The sequence below is a fragment of the Mobula birostris genome, chromosome 2, assembly GCF_030028105.1.
Source record: "Mobula birostris isolate sMobBir1 chromosome 2, sMobBir1.hap1, whole genome shotgun sequence".
Lineage (NCBI taxonomy): Eukaryota > Metazoa > Chordata > Chondrichthyes > Myliobatiformes > Myliobatidae > Mobula > Mobula birostris.
In genome coordinates, this window is record NC_092371.1 from 126,668,834 (window position 1) to 126,690,962 (window position 22,129).

Sequence of the window (22,129 nt, forward strand, 5' to 3'; positions counted from 1 at the left end):
CATCCAACAAAGTTCCATTCTTGAATTTGTTTGAAAGAAAAAGATCCAGCCCTTTGAGGTGAGTTCAGGATTTCCAGTACTCTTTTTGTGGGGGGACACAAGAGACTGCAGAATTTGGAACTTAAAACTGAATAATAAACTGCTGGAGAAGCCTTGGTGGGTCAAGCAGCATCTTTGGCAGGAAACCAATAGTCAACATCTCTTTCAGGACCTTTCTTTAATCCAAATGTAGTTTTTTTTAGCCTCTTCTGGCCCTTTGAGCCTCACTACCCAGCAACCCCTGACAACACCAATCCTAACTAATTACAGGAAAATTTACAATAACCTACCTGATCTGCTTTGGACTGTGGGAGAAAACTCATGCATTCCACACTGACTCCTTACAATGGGTGCAGGGATTGAACTCTGACATCCCAAGCTGTAAAAGTGTTGTGCTAACCTCTACACTATTTTGCAAACAAAATTGCTGTATTGACTTTTCATTTAACTCTGTAAAATTAGCCCTGCTGCCTTCAGTCCTAAGAGAGAAGCACTTGCAGATTGGAAGTGGAGCACAGATGGCATAACCTTGGAGTTTTTCTACATCCTGTTAAGTTAATCATTTTAATTCATTCTTAATTTTAATCATTTAAATCATTTTAATTTTTCTACATTTCTGTTTAAGTTAATCATTTTAATTCATTCTACTCATTAGGTCATTGATCATTAGCACCTATTTGTTATCTTTGTTTAATCATGTACTGGGCTATATACCTGCAAAGCAATTAAGTTTTTATTTCAAAAGTAGTCTATTACTTAATATTATTTTCTTTAGTGGAGAACAAAAAATTCTCTAACATTTAATTTTTGATAAATGAATATTTGGAAATCTAACATTTGCTCTTTTCTACTGACACACAAATGCAAAAGGCAAAAAAAAAATCTAGAACAAAACATAGATTAAACAGCTGGGGTGTTTAATCACAGATGTGGACTGACATGCAGAATATTTCCAGCAGTATGTTTTTGATTTAGATTTCAAGTATCTGCAAGTGGTATCCATGTGAAACCCATTGCTTGCTTCAGCAGCTGCATGTTACAATGTAGCAAGAATGGACTACTGAACAGGTTGTCGTGGACAGACTACTTTGTATTCCAAGCATCTTGCAAGAAAGGTCAATAGATCATGTACTTTCCCAAGTGTCCACCGAGCCAACTGTGAGACCACCGTTGTGAACAGAGACCAGTTCGGTTTCTGAGTAAGAATCAACCCAGAGACCGAGTGTAGTGACGCATCGCCCTCCTCATTTCACAGTGAGAATACATTCCCAGCAGGTTGGAAAGCAGAAGACAGACAAAGCCTCAGAAGACAAATGTTTACCAGATCCCCAAGAACTGCCGCCTGTGAACAGGAACAAAGGCCCATGAACAGACTCCTCCAGTCAATGAGGTGTTTGTCCTTCAGCATCCAGTGTATCACCCTTCCATATTCTAGAGGGCAGGACATTGTATGTGTTCCTGGATACTGGTTACTCTTTTTTTTAAAACTGTTTTTGAGCAGTCTGATCATGGCTATTGATGCAAAAATTTGGATCCTTGAAATTGCAACATTTCCTTTTGTATTTTAGACACTAACAAGCTCGTGGTGAGGTCTACAGTCCAGATCTGTTCCTCTCAGGGGTTTCATCCACCACATCCCAAGTGCTCTGTGCACCCATCATTTAACAGAAAGTCAGCGCTTTCCACATCATCTTTATCTGTTCTGCTCCGTGTGATTGAGGTAAACACACATTTTATCATACAACGCTCGTGGGTCTGACTAGAATTTGTACTAGTGCAAAGATTGAGTGCTCTGTAACAATATCTGAGAACTATCACAATCTTAGACTGTGCACAAATTGTTTAGAGCAGGATTAGAGGAAAGGGGTGATTCCGTGAGTGATTATTCTCTGTCTCCCAGAGGCCCACACACATGTACAACTGAGTTAATTGTAAATGTAAAATAAAAAAACATTGAATGGGCAAGGAAACCTCACACTGATACTAATGTCACTAGTAATTGTGAGTGATTTGTGAGCTCCCAGCATTGCAGGCTTTTGGTTCATTGGTTGGATGGTAGGAACTGGTAACCACCACTAGAGGGTTGTGTTTATACCCAGAACTCTGGCGATACTCAAAATCTCAAAAGTTGCATTCAGACAGAGTTAAATCCAATGTGTGTAAATCACTCTGGAGCTTGGTTTAATCAATAACGATACCACAGATATGTTATTGCAAGTGAGAGAATGTATAAAATTACGAGCAGAGTTTAGCACATCTCTCTGTTTCATAACGGTAAATGTAACAGGTTGTCTAGGAAAGAAATTCTGTTTCATTTCTGAGAAATCCAAGTAGCACAAGCCCACGAGTGTTGTACCATAAGATGCAAACACCACTGCTGTCAAAAGGACATGGGTTATTTTCCAACTCCATTTGAATTCATTGACAAGTTGCTCGTAGCTATTGTCTGACCTCTCAAATATGCTGTGACAAATTGGAATAAATTTTAAACAATTTTAATGTTAACTTTACTAAAGAACACTCTTCAAATCTCTCAGGTTGAAAGGGAGCTGCTTTCATCACCCCTGCTGGGCTTAGAACACAGACAACTCCAGACACTGAAAAACAAAGGCTGCTTCACATTGGGAGGCTCTGAATTCACATCTCACTCTCTCAGTCCTTTTTTACATCTACCCTCATCATCCTCCTCTTGGACAAATGAACTTCATGGTTACAACATTCACGGCCTCCCTCCTGAGTGTGACCTCTGCCCTCTGTTTGGAATTTACTAAGTGTAGGACTCATGTCAGGAATCCTTTGCACATGTTCTTCATAGAGTCGGCACCCAGTCTCCGTTTGGTTGCTGCAGTGCAGTGGAGACCATATAGTCAACACTGAATGTAATACTCTAGATTGGGAGACGTGCAAGTGAATTACTGCCGTATGTGGAAAGGCTGGTTGGGTCCTTGGGTGGTGGGAAGGGATGAGTTGAAAGGACATCTGTTACACCTCCTGCAGTAGCTTGGGGAAGTGCTAGACATAGGCAGCAATTGCCTGGGACAAGAGGTCTGATCAACTAGCTCAGAATGGAGAAATCCCTTCAAACTACTGAAGGAGACCATGAGGGAACATTAGTTGGTTGTTGAACCTTGATGGAGCTGATGGAAACTGGGAACAATGATAGATTGAAAGTGGAGAAAAACTGTAGGAAACACTGTAGGAAGGATGTAATGAAGATGGAGAGGGCGTAAAGGATGTTCACCAGGATGTTGCCTGGGATTAGTGTTCAATTACGAGGGGAGCTGGAAAGTCTTGGTCTGTTTTCCCTTGGAGGGACGATGTTTACATTGTCTGATAGAACTGTGGGTGCTGAGTCACTGACGGCATTCAAGAAGTATCTGGTCAAGCACTGCAATTGCTCAGACATATAACATATAACCATATAACAATTACAGCACGGAAACAGGCCATCTCAGCCCTTCTAGTCCATGCCGAACCCTCACTCTCACCTAGTCCCACCGACCTGCACTCAGCCCATAACCCTCCATTCCTTTCCTGTCCATATATCTATCTAATTTAACTTCAAACGACAACATTGAACCCGCCTTAACCACTTCTGCTGTAGGCTCATTCCACACAGCTACCACTCTCTGAGTAAAGAAGTTTCCCCTCATGTTACCCCTAAACTTTTGCCCTTTAACTCTCAACTCATGTCCTCTTGTTTGAATCTCCCCCACTCTCAATGGAAAAAGCCTATCCACGTCAACTCTATCTATCCCCCTCATAATTTTAAATACCTCTATCAAGTCCCGCCTCAACTTTCTACGCTCCAAAGAATAAAGACCTAACTTGTTCAACCTTTCTCTATAACTTAGGAGATGAAATCCAGGCAACATTTTAGTAAATCTCCTCTGTACTCTCTCAATTTTATTGACATCTTTCCTATAATTCGGTGACCAGAACTGTAAACAATACTCCAAATTTGGCCTCACCAAGGCCTTATACAATTTCAGCATTACATCCCAACTCCTATACTCAATGCTCTGATTTATAAAGGCCAACATACCAAAAGCTTTCTTCACCACCCTATCCACATGAGATTCCACCTTCAGGGAACTATGCACCATTATTCCCAGATCCCTCTGTTCTACTGCATTCTTCAATGCCCTACCATTTACCATGTATGTCCTATTTTGATTAGACCTACCAAAATGTAGCACCTCACATTTTTCAGCATTAAACTCCATCTGCCATCTTTCAGCCGACTCATCTAACTGGCCTAAATCTCTCTGCAAGCTTTGAAAACCTACTTCATTATCCACACCGCCACCTATCTTAGTATCATCCACATTCTTACTAATCCAATTTATCACCCCATCATTCAGATCATTAGTATATATGACAAACAACATTGGACCCAGTACAGATCCCTGAGGCACACTGCTAAACACTGTCCTCCAATCTGACAAACAGTTATCCACCACTACTTTCTGGCATCTCCCATCCAGACACTGCTGAATCCATCTTACAACTTCAATATTAATGCTTAATGATTGAACCTTCCTAACTAAACTTCTGTGTGGAACCTTGTCAAAGGCCTTACCGAAGTCCATATAGACAACATCCACGCTTTACCCTCGTCAGCTTTCCTAATAACCTCATCAAAAAATTCAATAAGATTTGTCAAACATGACCTTCCACGTACAAATCCATGTTGACTGTTCCTAATCAGACCCTGTCTATCCAGATAATTATATATACCATCTCTAAGAATACTTTCCATCAATTTACCCACCACTGATGTAAAACTCACAGGCGGATAATTGCTGGGTTTACTCTTAGAACCCTTTTTAAACAATGGAACCATATGAGCAATACGCTAATCCTCTGGCACCATCTCTGTTTCCAATGACATTTGAAATATTTCTGTCAGAGTCCCTGGTATTTCCACACTAACTTCCCTCAAGGTCCTAGGAAATATCCTGTCTGGACCCAGAGACTTATCCACTTTTATATTCCTTAAAAGCACCAGTACTTCCTCTTCTTTAATCGTCATACTTTCCATAACTACCCTTCTTGTTTCCTTTACCTTACGCAATTCAATATCCTTCTCCTTAGTGAATACCGAAGAAAAGAAATTGTTCAAAATCTCTTTTGGCTCCGCACATAGACGTCCACTCTGATTCTCTAAGGGACTAATTTTATCCCTCACTATCCTTTTGCTATTAATATAACTGTAGAAACCCTTAGGGTTTATTTTCACCTTACTTGCCAGCAGCTTTGTATCTTCTTTAAGCTTTTCTAATTTCTTTCTTAAGATTCTTTTTACATTCTTTATATTCCTCAACAGAGGGGAGAGTATCCTTGTTCAGTGAGGGACAGAGGGAAGAGTAATGTTATTCAGTGGGGGACAGAGCGGAGAGTGATGTTGTTCAGTGAGGGCCACAAGGGAGAGTACGTTGTTCAGTGAGGAACAGAGGGGAGAGTAACTTTGTTCTGTGAGGACAGAGGAGAGAGTAATGTTCACTGTGGGACAGAGAGGAGAGTGACTATTGTTCACAGTGGGATGTGTATATTAGCTATGTATATTAATTATGCTCCCTGCAAACAAGATCCAGGAAATTTTGGCATCAGTAAGTGGGGTTCATTGGGACAATCTGAGAGAGGAATGACCAGCTACCTGACTGGGAAGTTTTAGATTCCTTACCATGGAAGATGTCAGGTGATATTGTATGTCGGCCACATACAGAGCTCCATCTGAACCAGTCAGTGTGGAGAGTGTCAATATCCTCAGAAGTGGTAGTGAAGTTTATGAGATTTGAACTATCTAATTCTTGACTATGATAATGATGGTCATACTCCCCGCCCATCCTGACTAGCCCTTTCACCACAGACTGACAGCACCTGAGTTTAGGAATGTCAGAAAGACAATGGGCAAGTTCTTCAACAGTATAAATGCCAACAAATCTCATCTCTTAAATTCTGAATGAAGAATCAATGTCTACACAAGCTAATGGAATTCTTGATTCAGTTGGACTTTGGACCTCAAGTGGCAATGAAATAAAAAAAGTGAATTCTGGTTTTATAATGTCATTTTCCAATGGGATATAAATTGCCCAAAGTGCAGAGATGGGAATGATGGTATCTGTGGAGGAAGAGCCATTTACAATAATAGCTTTGTATAGGCAGGTCATTCACTGCACAGATCAGGGGGCGATGAGTTATGGGTGCAGCCCTGATAAAACTTCAGTGACCTGAAAAATTAATTTGCTTCTCTGCACAGATGCTGCCTGACCTGTTGAGTATTTTCAGCTTTCTCTAGTTTTATTCTAGTTGAGGACACGGCAAAAGACTCTGGGTGTTGGAAAAATCGTGACCCAACTCATCAAACAAAAATCAACAACCAGATCCACAGGTCCACAGGGCTCTGAACAGTGTTGTCAAACAGAGGAACCAATGGGAATACACCCATTGTCCAATGAAAATGGAGACACAGGGACCGTGGTGAAAAAGGTATTTTTCACACTTTCCTTCTTTGTTGAGCTTTGCTGTAAGAGCTGCTATCAGTTATGTAGGATCTGAATCAAAGAAAGCATGAAGCAGCCTTCTGGACTCAACACTGAATTCTCCAGCATCAAACAGCTCATTTCCTCTCTGTATTATGACTGGCCATTCTGCTGTGTGTCATCCATCTATGATATTAGCTCAGTTTCTCTGTCCTGATTCATACAGCTAAACCTTTTGGATATGTCCCAACATCCCTGTCATAAGCAACATGTAATGGAGATGTGTAAGGATACTAACTCTCTAAATATTCCTGTAAATCCACTCCACATGGTCTCACCCTTTCACCGACATTCTCCATGTCCAAACCATACCCCATTCCACCTTCTCTGCTAATTAAAGCTGTTTCTTTTTTTCCTCTCTTACCAATCCTCACGAATGGTCATTTATCCGAATCATTCAGGTATTTTCCCTTTCCACAGATACCACCTGGCCTGCTCAGTGTTTGCACAAACTTTGCAGTTGAAATTCAGATTTCCAATATCAGCAGTTTCTAAGTTTACATTTATGAGCTAAGAGAGTCAAAAAAAGTCCATTGAGGAGTTTAGTGACTGGATATAATTGGTCTGTTTTGGCCAAAGGAATTGACTCAGTTGTCAGACATCACTAGATTCAACACAGAGAGCTCATTCCACTCAGTCTATGACAGATATGGAACTAAACAATATTTCCACCAGAAAACAACTGCCCTTTTAGAATGGAGATGAGGAGGAACTTCTTACAACAGAGAGCGAGGAATCTGTGGAATTCATTGCCACAGTCAGCTGTGGAGGCCGTCATTACATCAACTGTCCTTTCATTTTTCTGCAGGGCACTGGATGATGAATAACTTTACACTGGGGTTAACTTTACTCAAACAGCAATGGCTCTGGAATGATATCACTAGTATGGAAATTCGTCTCAATATTTTGTTACGTTACGCACCCGACCGTGCCAGCTTCCAGGATTGAGACGTTCTGATGCTCCAGGATATGGAATTCGGGTGTGGTACCATTAAAGACTCAGGCCTGCCCCTCTAATTGGAGGCCATGTTTTGGCTCCATGATTTTAATATTTAACAAGCACCTGAGTTGAGGTTTGGTGTTCAGTCACTAACTCTACTTTAAATTTTCATCTGCGTCTAGCTTAGAACCCTGTCCTCATCTCAGTCTTGTATCATGTCTCGCGTCTAGTCTCAAATACTCCACCACATCAGTCTTAACTGTCTTCACCTATGTCTCTCACCACAGTGAGAAAGCTTCAAGACAAATCTTGGAGATACACAAACTCCAGGTCCACATGCACCATCTGTCTTTACGAGGGAGACAGAATCGCACAGGTGAACCTGTCCGTCGCCCTGTAGATTCACCCCATCTTCTGATCCTGGAGAGCTTCGACAGTGACCCGTGCTCTTGCCGTGGCTTCATTACTCATTGTTCCCTAATACCATAACAACATAAGATACAGGAACAGAATCAATCCATTCGGCCCATCAAGTCTGCTCTGCCATTTCATCATGGCTGATCCAATTTTCCTCTCAGCCCCAACTGCCTGCTCCCCGTATCCCTTCATGTCCTGACCAATCAAGAATCTATCAACTTCTGCCTTAAATATGCATAAAGACCTGGCTTCTACAGCTGCCTGTGGCAAAGAAATCCACAGATTCACCACTCTCTGGCTAAAGTAATTCCTTCTCATCTCCGTTCTAAAAGGACACCCCTCTATTCTGAGGCTGTGACCTCTGGTCTTAGACTTCCCCACCGCAAGAGACATCATCTCCACGTGCACTCTTTCAAGGCCTTACACCATTCAAGAGGTTTCAATGAGGTCACCCTTATCTTCTGAATTGTAGTAAATACGGGCCCAGAGCCATCAAACACACTTCATATGTTAAGCCATTAAATTCTGCAATCATTTTCATGAACCTCCTTTGAACCCTCTCCAATTCAGCACATCCTTCCTAAGATAAGGGGCCCCAACCTGTTCACAATACTCAAAGTGAGGCCTCACCAGTACTTCATAAAGTTTCAAAATTACAACCTTGCTTTTATATTTTGGTCCTCTTGAAATGCTAAAATTGCATTTGCCTTCCTCACCACAGACCCGACCTGTAAATTAACCACTTGGGAATCCTGCAGAAGGATTCCCAGGTCTACTTGCACCCTGTTTTTCTCTCCGTTTAGAAAATAGTCAACCCTTTCATTTATTCTACCAAAGTGCATGATCATATAATTCACAATATTACTGTTCCATCTGTCATTTTGTTCCCCATTCTCCTAATCTGTATAAGTCCTCTATAGGGTCCCAATTTCCTCAAAACTATCTTCATATCATCAAAAAACTTTGCAACAAAACCATCAATTCCATCATCCAAATCATTGACATATAATGTAAAAGTAATCAGTCCCAACACAGACACCTGCAGAACACTAGCCACTGGCAGCTAGTCAGAAAAGACTGCCTTAATTTCCACTCTTTGCCTCCTGCCAATTAGCCACTACATTATCTATGCTAGAAACTTTCCTGTAATACCATGAGCTCGTAGCTTGTAAAGCAACCTCATGTGTGGCACCTTGTCGAAGGCTTTCGGAATATCCAAGGCCATAACATCAACTGATTCTCCTTTGTCTATCCTGCTTGTTACTTATTCAAAGAATTGCATCAAATTCGTCAGGCAAGATTTTCCCTTGACGAAACCATGTTGATTACGGTCTATTGTATCATATGCCTCCAGCTACCCTGAGGCAACATCCTTAATAATCAACTTCAACATCTTTCCAGCCACTGAGGACAGACTAACTGGTCAATATCTTCCTTTATTCTGCTTCTCTCCCATCTTGAAGAATGGAGTGACATTGGCAATTTTTCAGTCTTCCGGAACCATTCCGGTATCTAGTGATTCTTGAAAGATCATTACTGATGCCTCTACCATCTCTTTCAGCCACCTCTTTCAAACTTCAGGGTGTACACCAACTGCACCAGGTGACTTATCTACCTTCAGAGCTTTTCGTTTCTCAAGAGCCTTTTCCCCAGTTAGGGTAACTTCACACACTTCATGCACCAGACACCTAGAACTTCCACCATACTGCTTGTGTCTTCCACAGAGAAGACTGATGTAATATTCTCACTCAGTTAATTCGCTATTTCATTGTCTGCCACTACTAGCTCTTCTACATTGTCTTCTAGCGGTGTGATATTCACTCTCACCTCTCTTTGACACTATATATATAGGAACTTCTGATTTTCCTCTATAATATTATTAGCTAGCTTACTTTTTTATTCCATTCTTACCATATTAATATCTTTTTCAGTTGCCTGCTGTTGGATTTTAAAAACTTCCCAATTCTCTGACTTTCCACTAATTTTTGCTCTATTATATGCTCTTTGACTTTCATGTTGGCTTTGATTTCTCTTATTGCTTATGGCTGTGTCATTTTTTCCTTTCAAATACTTCTTCCTCTTTGGGAAGACCTGCGCTTGGCTTGTATCATTAACTGGTCACCGCACTCCTTATGTGAAAATCAAATTACATAGTACTACACTTGGTGCTAATAGGACATCAGAAGCTCTAGGTATGGGAAGGAGGCAGTTATTGGAAAACACACACTTCTGTTGGTAAGTTTGTTTATATAAAAAAAATTACAAAATATTTACATGACTAAGAACAATTCAAATTTCCAACATTCTGTCTTAAATTCCCAATATCAAATTTCAAACAAAAACCAAAATCCTGTTCAGTTAGAATCAGTGAGATTCGTTGGTTTAATCTTTAGTACTGTACTCCAATTTCTCTAACTATTTAGATATAGTGTCATTCCCTATTTAAATATTACAGTCTAACTTTTCCTTTTTATTTAACCCTAGTTACTTAGAACACTAGTAGTTTTATACACACACACAACTTAACCCCTTAACCCCTTTCACAACAAATTCTTAAACATCACAACTTTTAAACAAAGTAAATCTCACTTAGTCACTTATCAAAGTCTTTGCAAAAATAACCAGTTCTAGAAAATCAAATTCAGATCCTTCAAATGAAAAATAAACCCATACATCCAACAGTATTAAGTCCTCTGTGTCCTGAAACATTTTATTCCTATGCTGCCTCTTCGATGTTGGGTGCCCCACCATCTTATTTCGTTAAATGAAGTAGTGGATCATTGAGGGAAGGTCGATTCACAAAACTTATATAAAAATCCCCTCCTATAAACAACAGAATTACAATCCGCAAGTTCTTATACACATTCTATTTCAATATAACTCAATATCATATTGACATTTCAAAACATTTCTCAGTTACAACACTACTGAACATATTTCACACAGAAATTATTTCACCCTGAGGATTTCCAGTAAGTAGGGTAGAGATACTAACTACTAATTCCACTTTTATCAGTTTATATCCTGAGTTTCTGGTAGTTTGCTACATTTCTTTCACTTGATCGCTTCTGTGTTGGTCATGCCTCGTTCTCACAGACCACATTTTTGCCAAGTTCTCTTTTTCTAAAATGATAAGTAAACCTCACATTCGTCCCTCAACTGGTGGAGCTTTCTAACATATTATCTTTAGGTTTAATTTACCCATGTGCCTTCTGAATTACTTCCAGAAAATTTGATTTTGTTGTACCAGGGTCAATCTTTTGATTCCTAACTTTGTCTGAGGTCTTACCAACATCTGCCCCCGAACTGCTTCACTAAGCATTCTGGCACTCTGGTTCCCATCCCCCGACAACTCTACCTTAAACCCCAATGTGCAGCATTAACAAACCTTCCACTACCTTACAACATCATACCTATCGATCTACAACTGTGCTGCAATTTCGTCTTACAAACTTGGCTGACACAAGAAGTCCACGCTAAGAGAAAAGCAAAAGTGGGGGAATGTAACAGCAAAAACTAGTGGTAAGTTAGAGGATTGGGAAGCTCTGAAAAGCCAGAAGAAGGCAACTAAAAAAGATCTACTGAAGGAAAAGGTAAGCTGGCCAGTAATATTAAAGAGGATCCCGAAATTTTTTGCAACAGTCTTCACTCTGGGCCGAAGTGAGTGTTGCGATTGCTAGTGAGATGAAGGTTGAGGAACTGAAAGGTGTAAGGTAACAGCATGGTAGTGGAGTGGTTACGCAATGCTTCACAGTATCAGTTCCCATTGCTGCCTGTAAGGAATATGTACCTTCTCCCCGTGACCCTGTGGGTTTCTTCCGGGTGCTCTAATGTCCAAAGCTCAGCATGTTAATTGTCCCACGAGTAGGCTAGGATTAATTTGTGGGATTGCTATTCAGTTTGTGTCAAAGGGCCAGAACAGCCTATTCCACGTTTCATGTCAACAACTAAATCAGTTCCCTGGACCAGATGGTCTCCACTCTGAGGTGGCTGGTGAGATTGTGTAGCCATTGGTAATGATCTTTCAAAAATGAATTGATTCTGGCATGGTTCTGCAAGCCTGGAAAATTGCAAATGTCATTCTACTCTTCAAGAAGGGAGAGAGACAGAAGAAAGGAAATTATAGGCCGGTTAGTCTGAACTCAGTGGTTGGGAAGATGTTGGAGTCGATTATTATGGATGTAGTTTTGGGTTACCTGGAGGCACATGATAAAATAGGCTGTAGTCAGCATGGTTTCCTTAAGGGAGAATTTTGCCTGACATATCTGTTGGAATTCTTTGAAGAAATAAGAAGCAGGATAGAAAAAAGGAGAATCAGTGGGTGTTGTGTATATGGATTTTCAGAAGGCCTTTGACAAGGTACCACACGTGTTTGCTTAACAAGTTAAGAGACCATAGTATTACAGGAAAGATACTAATATGGATAGAGCATTGACTGATTGGCAGGAAGTAGAGTGGGAATAAAGGGGATATTTACTGGTTGGCTGCTGGTGGCTAGAGGTGTTCCAAAGGGTCCATGTTGGGACTACCTTTCATTTTATATCTCAGTGATTTGGATCATGGAATTGATTGGTTTGTGGCCAGGTTTGCAGACGATGCAAAGGTAGGTGCAAGGGCAGGTAGCTTTGAGGAACTAGAGAGTCTACAGAGAACTTGCTTAGAGTATTGTGAGCAGTTTTGGTTCCCTTACCTAAGCAAGGATGTGCTGACATTGGAGAGCATTCAAAGGAGATTCACAATAATTATTCTGGGATTGAAATGCTGAAGAAGTGTGAAGTGTTTTACGACACTGGGGTCTACTCAGTGGAATTCAGAAGAATGAGAGAAGACCTCATTGATACCTATCAAATGTTGAAAAGCCTCGATAGAATATATGTTGAGAGTATGTTTCCTATGTCAGGGGAAGTCTAAGAACAGAAACATATCATCAGAATAGAGGGACGTCCATTTAGAATGGAGATAAGGAGGAATAACCAGCTAGAGAGTGGTGAATCTGTAGAATTCTTTGCCACAGGCAGCTGTGGAGGCCAAGACTATATGTATCTTTAAGGCAGAGGTTGATAGATTCTTGATTGATCAGGGCATGAAGGGATACAGGGAGAAGACAGGAGATTGAGGCCGAGGGAAATGGGATCAGCTGTAATGAAATGGTGGAGCAGACTTGATGGGGAAAATAACCTAATCCTGCTCCTATACTTTATGGTCTTGTGGTCTTAATATCTTTCTGATATCTGTTGGGATATCTTACACGAATGGAATCATCACACAGAGAGTTAATTCCAAAAGGTCCATCACAGGAATGCAACTAAAAAGCATTTCCATAACATTTCAGCTGTCCTTTCCTCCAGCATTGAACATCTCTGCCTGAATTAAAGGGCACTGGATTAAAAAAAGACATCTTTATGGATGGGTTAAATTTGCTAACCTGGAGTACAGTGATATGAGGTGTCTGTAGATTAGTTTCAACAATTTGGCAAGAGATTGATTTGCTGAACACATTATGTTCCAGTATTAAAACTCCATGCATATTCAACAGCAGCACACACGCAAAGTTTGTCTCTGAATTTCAGCCTCAATCCACTGAGCAGTGGGACAGAGAATAGCTAGGTTCCGCAAACCCATGTCTTTTGAAGCTGTGCCAGTAAAACACCAGCACTCCAAATGCCTTCCTTGACTTCACTGTGACGTATCCTTTGAATTTATAAATGTTTCGTTACTGCTTTGCCTCATGAACTTAAAAGCACAATACCTCTTAGTTTCCTAGTTCCTTCTTTTTTTCACAGGATGATTCTGCATCAGAGAACTCATGTGAACTACATACTGAAGTACCACAGCAGGTGAAGTAGCATCTGTAGGAGGAAAGGAATTTGTCAATGTTTCTCTCAAAACTCTGTATGACATCACCTGATGACCAAGATCTTCCCCAGTTATTGATGGATAATGCGGTTAACATAGACTGATATTTTAATTGACTTTCCCAGTCTGTTTCACTCAATTATTTGTTACATGTCTAATCCCCTCCAAAACCTGACCGCCAGCGTGTTCAGCTCATCAGAAGGGTATCTGGATGAGAGGAGCTGAGGTAAATAATCAGAATTGTGTGGAGCAGAAAGAAATGAAGAGAATGTTAAATCAGTCACGGCTGTTATGGAAAAGCATGGCTTTGTCTCAATGCCAACACAAGCTGGTTGCAGATGATGATTAGTCTGCGAACTGACTCCGGAACTGAAGGAAGGAAGAGAAGATCTTCTATATGCAGGGATCTCTGACCTGGGTGACTCCACTAAATATGCAGAAGGATTTGGCAAAAATTTGTATGCAGGAGAGAAAACAAAATGGAAGTGTTAAAAGACATTAATGGGACTTGTACACAGGCCCCAAAACAGTAGTCAGGATGTGGAATATAAATTTCAAGATGTGGAATATAAATTTCAAATGTGGAATATAAAGGTATGTAATAAGGGCAATGCTATGACACGGGGTTTGAATATGTCGTAAATTGGAAACATTAGTTTGGTGCTGGATACAAAGAGGTGGAATTTGTAGAATACCTACAAGATGGTTTGTTAGAGCATCTTATAGTCTAACCCATTGGGAGAAAGGCAATTCGGGATTAGGTGATGTGTAACAAACCAGATTTGATTAGGGATTTAAAGGCAATGGAACCCTTGGGAGGCAGAGATCATAATTTGATAGAATTTACCCTGCAGTTTGAGTGGAAGAAGATAAATCCAGGTATATCAGGAATACATTGGAGTAAACAGAATCACAGAGGCATCAGTTACGAGGTAACAGAAGTTAATTTGAAATGGACACTAGCACGGCTGATGGCAGGATAGCAATACCAGGTGTTTCTTGTGGAAATTCAGAAGGTGCATCACGAACAAGAAGCATTCTGAAGAAAGGATGTTGCAACTGAAGGTGCTAAGGGAAGTCAGAGATAGAATAAATTCAGAACTTAGGCCCTATAATTTAGCACAAAATTAGTGAAAGCTTAGAGAATTAGAAAGCTTTTAAAAACCCATCAAAGGCAACTATAAATACCATAAGGAGAGAAAGATGAAATATAAAGTTAAGCTAGCCAAAAATAACAAATAGGATACCAAAGTTATTTTCAGATGTATAAAGAGGGAAAAAAAAGGTGAAAATGGATATTGGACCGTTAGAAAATTACTCTGGAGAAGTCGTATTGGATAATGAAGAAATAGCAGACATACCTACTAAGTACTTTGCATTTGTCTTCACTCTGGAAGACACTAGCAGAATGCCAGAAATGCGAGAGTGTCGGGGGCAGAAGCAATTGTCATTGCTAATACTAAGGATTATTTGCTTTGGAAACTGGAAAATGTGACAATCGATAATTCACCAGGACTAGGCATATTTTCACATTATATGTCAACAGTTTGGATGAGGGAATTGATGGCTTTATGGCCAAGTTTGCAAATCATAGAATGAAAGGAGGACGGGCAGGTAGTGATGAGGTAGCAGGGAGTCTGTAGAAGGAATTGGGCAGATTAGGAGAATGGGCATGTGGTGATATGATGTGTAAGAACGTGATTGGAGAGAGTTCTGAGCATGCGCAGGAATGATAGAAAGATCGAGAAACATGGTATTGTAAAAACGTGGTGGTTGTTGTTAAATAAAAGTTCATTCTTCCAGAATATGGTTCTTTATTAGTAACCCATGATACGTATGAATATAAAAAACACAACACGGTGTCGGAAGTTGGTTTTTAAGTATAATACGTTTCCTAACACGGGAGAATCGAAGATAATTTTCTGAAAAAAGAGTTTGAACTGTTTTGGTGTTTGCTAGCAGTTTTACAAATGGAAGGTTTGCAGCCTCCTTAAGCACTTCAATTGTCTGGGAATGTAGCTGAGAACTGGAGAAAATTTAAGCAACATTTTGAATTGTATTTATTGGTGATTGCTGTGGATTGAAAACTGGAAAAAACGAAAGCTGCACTTCTACTCCACGTAATAGGTGACAACGCAATTGAGGTATATAATTTTATTTTTGAAAATGCAGATAATTTAAAGTTAAAATCAATAATGGACAAATTTGAAGCATTTTGTATACCAAAGCATAATGTGCCGTACGAGCGGCACAGATGTTTTACATGTATGCAGAGAGCCGCTGAAACTATTGATCAATATGTTACCGAGCTGAGACACCAGAGTAAAACATGTGAGTTTGGAGAACTGAAAGACTCTCTCAATAAAGACAGAGTTGTTTGTGGCATTCTGTATAATGGTCTGACAGAAAGACTGTTAAGAGAACAAGACTTAGACTTGGCAGAATCTTTGATGCTCTGCAAAGCTTCGGAAACTGTGACATCACAGACTAAAGAACTTTTTATTGAGAATTGCAACATAGACACTGTGAGGAAGCACAAACATATTAGACAAAATAATAAAATGACAAAAAAAGCGACAGAGAGCAAGACGCCATCTGAGAAAAAAAAGCTATGTGATCACTGTACGTGGCAGCATCGGCCGAAACAGTGTCCAGTGTATGGGAAAAAGTGCAACGACTCCGGTAAGTGTAATCATTTTTCACGCAGTTGCAGAAGTAGAAAGAAAATAAAACAAGTAAATGCAGTGCTTGAAAATGAACTTGAGGAGTTTTATATACGAGGGGTGATTGATAAGTTTGTGGCCTAAGGTAGAAGGAGTCAATTTTAGAAAACCTAGCACGTTTATTTTTCAATATAGTCCCTTCCTACATTTACACACTTAGTCCAGCAGTCGTGGATCATACGGATCCCTTCTTTGTAGAAGTTGAAGTCCACAGCAGGGGTGATTGATAAGCTCGTGACCTAAAGTAGAAGGAGATGAGTTATTAACTTCAAACTTTCTGCATAATCGCTCAAAGAGTTGAACTGCACGTGCATGTAACAAGCAACGTATAACTCATCTCCTCCCACCTTAGACAACAAACTTATCAATCACCCCTGCTGTGGCACTTCAGGAGGTCCAAACGCCAACTTCTACAAAGAAAGGATCAGTATGCTCCACAACCATAATCGCTCAAAGAGTTGAACTGCACGTGCATGTAACAAGCAACGTATAACTCATCTCCTCCCACCTTAGACAACAAACTTATCAATCACCCCTGCTGTGGCACTTCAGGAGGTCCAAACGCCAACTTCTACAAAGAAAGGATCAGTATGCTCCACAACCACTGGACTAAGTGTGTAAATGTAAGAGGGGACTATGTTGAAAAATAAATGTGCTAGGTTTTCTAAAATTGACTCCTTCTACCTTAGGCCATGAACTTATCAATCGCTCCTTGTAGATGTGCTTTATGAAAACAAACTAAGTAACAATGACTGGACTATTCCATTGCAAGTGAACCAAAACAATATTATGTTTAAACCTGATACTAGAGCACAAGTAAATGTTTTTGCAGAATCTGAGTTTAATGCATTAAAGCCAAGACCAAAGTTACATAAGACAAATATAAAAGTGACTGGGTATTCAGGTGCAGACATTCCAGTTAAAGGAACATGTGTGGCAAAAATATCACACAAATATATTGTGCACACGCTTTCATTTGTGGTGGTGCCAAAGAATGTACAGTCAATACTGGGTCTATCTGCCTGTGAGAGACTGAATTTGGTGAAACCTAGACCTGGATGGTGACACAGAGTCAGAATACGGTGATTTGATGAAGGAGTATGAGGACGTGTTCAAAGGGCTTGGTTGTCTTCCAGGAGAGCACTCGATTAAAATTGACAACACAGAGCCACCCGTAGTACATCCATGTAGAAAAATGTAGAAAAGTAAAAATTAGGTCATCAACTGAAAACAGAGCTTGACAGAATAGAACGGTTCGGAGTCATAAAAAAAAATTGATGGGTCAATTCCCTTGTCATTGTTGATAAGAAAAATGGAAAACTGAGGATCTGCTTAGATCCAAGAGACTTGAATCGAGCCATTAAAAGAGAACATTTCAAATTGCCTACTCATGCAGAAATTATGTCACAGTTTGCGAATGCAAAATACTTTAGTAAATTAGATGCATCCTCTGGATTCTGGTAACTTAAACTAGATGAACCGAGTTCAAAGTTGTGTACCTTTAACACTCTTTTTGCCAGATACTGTTTTCTTCGGCTTCCGTTTGGAATTGCATCAGCTCCTGAAGTGTACTATAAAACAATTCACATGTTATATGAGCACATTGAGGGCATGGATACTTCCATGGACGATACTTTTGTTTGGGGATCATCTAAACAAGAGCATGACGCCAGACTCAGACAAGTCTTTGAGGCAACACGCAAGGCAAACCTCAAGCTGAATAAAGACAAATGTCAGCTAGGAGTGACTGAACTTACCTTTGTGGGTGATATCATCAGCAATGAGTGTGTGCATCCTGATACATTGAAGGTTTCTGCTATTGAGAACATGCCAAGACAGCAATGTAAAAAGGATGTTTAAAGGTTCCTGGGAATGGTCAACTACATGGGAAAATTCATACCCAATCTTTCGGAACAGCTTGCTCCATTGAGGCAGCTAACAGAAAAGAGAAACAAATGGAGCTGGAATCATGAACAGGAGAAGGCATGGCAAAATCTCAAGAAAGTGCTCACTAAAGAACCTGTGTTGAAATTCTATGATGCTGAGAGACCCATCAAAATCTCATGTGATGCATTTCAGCAGGCTTAGGGGCAGTATTACTCCAGAAACATGATCAGGAATGGCTACCAGTGGCACATGCACCTCGTTCATTATCTGATCCAGAAACAGTGTATGCCCAAATTGAAAAAGAATTGCTCAGCATTATGATTGCTTGCAAGAGATTTCATCAGTTTGTGTCAGGGCAATCTATTGATGTTGTAACTGATCATAAGCCTCTGATTGCATTGTTTCACAAACTTTTAAGTGACTGTCCTTTGCAAATTCAGCAAATGGTGATCAAATTGCAAAGATATGTATTGCAGGTATCATACACACCTGGAAAATTCATATAGACGGTTGACACACTTTCCAGAGCTGTGGATCCAACAACAAAAGACAGTCAGAGGGATGCAATTGATGTTCAGGCGTTTGTTGATAGGATCATAGAGACTGTACTTGTTGCTCCCAAAAAGTTGGAACTGCTGCGTCTTGAAACAGAGAAGGACAAAATTCTCAGTTAGGTAATACAAGTAGTGATGGATGGACGGCCAGATAATAAGCTCAGAAGTACAAGAATATTGGAACCACAGATGAGAACTTTCTGTTGTGGATGGGATATTGTACAAAGGTAGCAGAATTGTGATTCCCAAAAGTTTCCGAAATGAAATGCTTGGGAAAATTGATGAAGGTCACCTAGGTATTGAAAAATGCAAGAGAAGGTAAGTGATGTTCTCTTTTTCAATAATTTATTGATTTTGATTTCTATATATAGAAGAATACAGAGTTCAAGAGAATACATATTATAAAACAAAAGACAAAATATAATAATACCAGATACAGTATATTGAATCACATTAATGAAATCCTTACTCTATATTCATATGGATTAGGTTAGCTTGTATATTAGAATATAAACAATTTTATTAAGAAAAAAAAGATCTACACCAACTACCAAAGCTGAAGCTGTTTGGGAAAAAAAAGAAAAAAGAAACTTATCAGATAGTAAAATATACTATTAACCTACTTCGGTACTTTAACAAGAAGTCAAAGATTATGAAGATAATTTAAAAACAGCCCCCACAAAATTTTGAAAATCTTGGTTAGATTCAGAAATTGAACAACGAATCTTTTCTAAATTTAGACATGCCATAACATCTCGTAACCACTGAGCATGATTAGGCGGAACAGCATCCTCAATTTCAGAAGAAACGTGGAATGAGATTTTTAAATTGGTTAATACTTCATTGCTATGTGCTCGTCATTCCCTCCTACAATTTAAAGTGGTTCATAGGGCTTATGTGACCAAGGATAAATTATCTCATTTTTATAGAGATACAAGTCGCTATTGTGATAGGTGTAACAATGGAGAAGCTTCACTTATTTATAAGTTTTGGATTTGCCCAAGTCTTGGAAGATATTGGAAGGAAATATTTCAAACTTTTTCTGTATTCTTTAAAGTAAATTTCAAGCCTAATCCTTTGACTGCCCTATTTGGTTTTGTTGGAAGTAAAGATATCATTTTGAAGACATCTGATCTGCACATTCTGGCTTTTATCTCTCTTATGGCTGTGAGGGCGCTTTTGTTTAAATGGAAAGTAAGTGATGTTTTGGCCCAGGATGAATCAAGAAATTGCAGAATTAGTGTCTTCTTGTCAAATATGCCTTAAATACCAACATAGCAACCCTAAGGAGCCATTGCATCCACATCCTAGTCCTCAGAGACCTTATCAGAAGGTAGGTGTTGATGTTTTTGTAACTGACAACAAAGGTTATCTATTAGTAACAGATTACTACTCATTGTATCCTGAAGTGTGTGGTTTGAGCAGAACAACAGCAGAGAATGTAATTACATGCATGAAATCAGTTTTTCCAGACATGGTGTACCTGAAGTCCACAATTCAATGGCGAATGCATGAGACATTTTGCTCATGAATGGGGCTTTGCACATACAACATTGAGTCCATTTTTCCCTCAATTCAATGGATTAGTTGAGAAACCGGTAGGAATGATCAAGAAACTGATGCACAAAGCAAAAGATAGTGGAGGTAATTTTTATATAGCTTTGTTAGCCTATCGCGGTACTCCATTTGAATGCTCAAGTCTTGATAGGGTGCCGTTTGAAATCCAATCTGCCAATAGATGAGAGCCTTCTGAGAACAGAGGGAGGTGAACAAGTGAAAAGATGGAAAGATGAATACAGAGCAAAGTAGAAAATGTACTTTGACAGATGTTCTCATCCATTACCTGAACTGCACCAAGAAGATGAAGTAAGGATACAAGACAAAATGAGCACATGGACACAGAAAGCTACAGTACTTGAAGTACAACCCAGATCATACATGGTCCAAACAGAAGAAGGAGCAGCGTTAAGAAGAAATTGCAAAGACCTCATGAAAAAGCCAACTTCAGAGTTTCAGTTAACTGACGCAGACCAGACAGCACATGGAAATAACAACGAAACACAAGAACTGTGTGAACCACTTAGAAGGTCTACTCATATTCATAAACCCCCAGAGAGACTAATAGAGACATGTTAAATTATGCATTTGCTCAGGTCAATGTTGCTAATTGTTTTTCTTTTTAAAGAAAGGAAGATGTGGTGATATGGCGTGTAAGAACATGATTGGAGAGAGTTCTGAGCATGCGCACGAATGACAGATAGATCGAGAAACATGGTATTGTAAAAACATGGAGGTTGTTGTTAAATATAAGTTCTATACATCCAGAATATGGTTCTTTATTAGTAACCCATGATACATATGAATATAAAGAACACAACAGGGCAAGGAATTGGCAGATGATATAAAATATAGGGAAGTGTATGACCATACACTTTGTTAGAAGGAATAAATGAGAAGACATTTTTCCAAATGGAGACTAAATCCAAAAATCAGAGGTGCAAGGGAACTTGAGAGTGCTCAGGCAGGATTCCCTGAAGATTAACTTGCAGTTTGCATTGATGGTAAGGAGGCAACTGCAATGGTTTGTACTCATTTGGAGATGACTAGAATATAAGTGCAGGGATGTGATGCTGAGTCTTTACAGAGTTTTGATCAGACTGCACTTGAACAGTTTTGGGCTCTTTATCTAAGAAAAGATATGTTGCCATTGGCGATGATTCCAGAAGTTAATAAGGATGATTCCAGGAATGAAAGGGTTAGCATATGAGAAGCATTTGATGACACTGGCCTGTACTCAATAGAGGTTAGAAGAATAAGAGGGAATCTCATTGAAATATATTGACTATTGAATGAGCTAAACAGAGTGGATGTGCAGAGGACGGTTTCTATGGTGGGAAAGGTCTAGGACCCAAGGGAAAACCTTCAGAATAGAGGGGTATCCATTTACAACAGAGTTGAGAAGGAATCTATTTAGTGAGAGGGTGATGAATCCATGAAATTCATTGCCATGGATTGCTCTGGAGAACAAATTATTGATTATATTTAATTCTGAAATTGATAGGATCTTGGTTAGTCAGAATGTCAAAGGTTACAGAGAGAAGTCAGGAGAATGGGGTCGAGAGGGATAATAAATCAGCCATGATGGAATGGTGGAGTGGACTTGATGGG